The sequence below is a fragment of the Phaseolus vulgaris genome, chromosome 10 (assembly GCF_051622355.1).
Source record: "Phaseolus vulgaris cultivar YP4 chromosome 10, ASM5162235v1, whole genome shotgun sequence".
In the NCBI taxonomy this organism is placed as follows: domain Eukaryota; kingdom Viridiplantae; phylum Streptophyta; class Magnoliopsida; order Fabales; family Fabaceae; genus Phaseolus; species Phaseolus vulgaris.
In genome coordinates, this window is record NC_143507.1 from 22,159,303 (window position 1) to 22,162,500 (window position 3,198).

Below are 3,198 nucleotides of genomic sequence, written 5' to 3' on the forward strand. Positions count from 1 at the left end.
TGTACTTCAATTTCCTTTTCATTTTCTTTTTGAGTTTCTTTGGGATTGGTCCTATATGCTAAACGATGTGGTAAAGAAACCCTGGGCATTAAGTCTATTTGGTGTTCAATCCCTCTTAAAGGTGGTAAGCCTTTAGGAGGATCTTGAATCACATCTTCATAGTCCTTTACCAAATTGTCCAAACATGTGGGACTATCCTTAGCCGACTCACAGTCAATAGTCCTAGGAATAGCTAAAAAAATAGGCTTTTGAGTAACTATTACCCTTTTAACTTGTTGTGTGGACATGAGAAGGCTTCTCTTGGAACTTTTTATATCATTTTCTTTCTCTCTTTTTTCTCTCATTTTAACTTGGTCCTCATGTACTTCCTTTGGAGAGAGAGACTTAAGAGTGACTTTGTGCCCATGGAAGTGAAAAGAAATTTTGTTGGTAAAGCCATCATGAAAAACTTTTCTATCAAATTGCCATGGCCTACCTAAAAGTATATGAGTAGCTTCCATTGGAACAACATCACACAAGACCTCATCTTTATATTTGCCAATGGAAAATGTAATGAGGACTTGTTTGTTCACTACTATCTCACCCACCTCACTCAACCATTGTAACTTGTAGGGCTTGGCATGAGAGATGGTAGGCAATCCAAGTTTGTCTACCACTCTTGTGCTTGCCACATTCGCACAACTCCCCCCCATCTACAATCAAAGAGCATACTCTATCACTAATAAGACACCTTGAATGAAATATATTTTCTCTTTGAGTTTCATCAAAAGGTTTTAACACTTGTCCAAGCATGCGTCTTATTACTAATAGGTCACCCTCATGTGGGCTTTCACTTTCACTCTCACTTGGGGATCTAGAAGGTGAGGAATGTCTAGAAGATTCGGACCTATGCTCACTACTATCTACCCCATCATGCATATACATAGCTCGTTTAGAAGGGCAATTAGAAGCAATATGTCCATAGCTTAAACATTTAAAACACTTCTTACTAGACGTTTTAAGTGGTGATTTAGGCCTAGAATTGGAAGTGGAAGGCTTAGACTCTCTAGGTTTGAAAGTAGAGTCCTTAGAAGGGATATTTGAAAAAGAGTTATTTTTATTTTTCCAAGAAGAGTGGTAGTAGTTATCCTTAGAAGAATTTTTGAAAGCATTTTTCCTTGCAAGTTGATTTTCAATTTTGCTAGCAAGGTGCACCACATTTTCCAAAGAAGAATATTCTTGTAACTCTACCACGTCTTGAATGTCCCTTCGAAGGCCACTCACAAACCTAGCTATCTTAGCTTCATCACTCTCATCCATATTAACTCGAATTAAAAGCGTGTCTAGTTGTTTAAAGTAATCATCCACATTTAGCGCGCCTTGATGAAACCGTTGGAGTTTCAACATAAGGTCTTTCCTAAAGTGTGGTGGTACGAATCTAGCGCGTAAACATGCTTTCAAATCGTTCCAAGAGACCACGGGCGGCCTCTTGTGTAGGTCAATGTCCATGAGGTATTGATGCCACCATTGCATGGCATAGTCCAAAAATTCTAAAGAAGCTAACTTAACCCTATGCTCATCCCTAACCCCATTTACATCAAAAATTTGGTCAACCTTAGCCTCCCATCCTAAGTATACATTGGGATCACTTTCACCACTAAAACTAGGAAGTTTTACATTAGGAGAACAAGGGCCAGCCACATGTTGGCGCCTCTCTTCATGGTGATGATGTCTTGGCCTTGGATTATCTTCATAATAACCATGGGAGTGCCTTGAAGAATGCCGACTAGGAGGAGGAGTTCTTCTCTCACGGTTTTGATGCATGTCTTCTCGGTTTAACTCCAAACTTTGGAGTCGTGCTTCCATCTTCCTTATCACCTCAAGGTAGTGAGCATTGGATTGCTTGGCATTCTTTAAGTCCTCATAAAGGGCTGCCTTTTGTGGTGAGCATGGTTTGGAGGACTCTCCACTAGAGAAATGAGCCATGAGCAGAAAATACACAAAAACAGAAAACAAAACAGTGAAAGAAATTTGTTAGACAATTAAAAAACAGTGAGATATAGGTTGCTGGAAAATGCCCAAGAAAGCACTCAAACCACTCCAAGAAAATATTCTATCCTCAACCAAGCCTTTCTTGTGGAATGGAGTAGCTTCAAGTGAAATATGTCACAGCAAACCAACTTACTTAAGAACAAGTCTCCACACAACTTTAAGAAGAACAAAAAGACAAGCAAGAAAAGGTGTAAACAATAAAAGCTAAACCAAAAACAGAGAGCAATGTATGACAAACTAGAAAGAATATGAATGAAAGACAATCAAGAAAAATAAGGAACTCAATGAATAAAGAAGGCACACAAAAAGAGTCCTAAAGAAAAGTGCTAGAGTAGATTAAAGAAAACAGAAAACAGCTACTGGAATTTTATTTTTTTTAAAAGCAAACTGTGCTATGTTTACAGATTTAACTGTACCGATTGAAAGCGAACTGGAATGTGAAAAATTAACCACAGAAACTTCAATGTCTTAACTCAAAAATGGCACTGGAATGAGGTAAAAACAGTAAGCCAATTGAGAGAAATAAATTTTTCAAAATTGCTGCCCAATTACCGTATTCTTTTCGGCAGTATTGTACACTTTTCGTATTTTATTTATCATTTTTTGTGTACTTGGAATTTTTGAGTGATTCTTTTTTCTATGCTTTTGTAACACTTTGAAGTATGTAAATCCAAATTTTCAGAAATTTCCTATGAGCCAATTAATTGCAGTAAATTGAAAACAGTAGCACGTTTGTAAGAAAACAGAGGAGCCTATTTAGGAATGAAAAACAGTATGATGAACTAGCAAAGACATAATGGAAATTGTGTAAAGGAACTTGTATAGAATGAAAATACAAGCATGAACTCAAATCTAAAAAGGAAAATGCACGAAGGATCAAGCAATAAACTCAAAAAACAGAAAGTAAACCAAAGCAAGAAACAATTAAAGCAATAAAAGTACTACTAGAAGTAATGACAATTATGGAATAACATGACTAAGACAAAACTTGACATGATTACAAAATTAAAAGACATATAACAAGATATAACCACAAGTGAAAGGAAGCTTAAGGTCAGCTCTAGGAAGGAGAATGCCATTCCAAAAGAGCAGCCATACTCATATGAACAATGAGTGCTAAAGTCCTTTTCACAAACACATGGTGTAACAAAAGAAAACAGCAAGAAA